This window comes from Echiichthys vipera, assembly GCF_963691815.1.
Source record: "Echiichthys vipera genome assembly, chromosome: 11".
Taxonomy (NCBI): domain Eukaryota; kingdom Metazoa; phylum Chordata; class Actinopteri; order Perciformes; family Trachinidae; genus Echiichthys; species Echiichthys vipera.
Genome location: NC_139836.1, coordinates 2842910 through 2843416, shown reverse-complemented (window position 1 = coordinate 2843416; position 507 = coordinate 2842910).

Below are 507 nucleotides of genomic sequence, written 5' to 3'. Positions count from 1 at the left end.
GCTCTGATGGGGGAGAAAGCAACTGAACGGGCTGCCAGCCCGGCTGGGACGGTAATCCATCCGCAAAGAAGGCTAAACATTATACTACCCTGTGTTTCCTGCAGCTGCTGCATTTGTAGTAAAACACTGGTTCATTTTCGGCAAAACAGCTTCATGGAAAATGCTGCGGGTTGGTAAATCTGTCTCTAAAACGTTAGAAATGTAATGTAAACGTATTGACGTCTACACAGCGTTTCATCTGTAAAACACCAGAACAGCTAACTCTTAATTTGTCAGTGTTTTGGTTTTTTATGACCCCATTAACAAAGCAAACCTTGCAGAACACTGTTTCCCCTAAAACATACAAACTCCTTCAATGACAGATCCGATCTGACATGTATTGCGTAATGAAACGCTCTTAAACCTCGGAAATGTTGACTTTATATCCCCAGTGAGTTCTGAGAAACGCTCCATGTGGGTATTTTACTCCTGGGATTTCACATGGAGACGTAAAACCTCTCCAGTGGA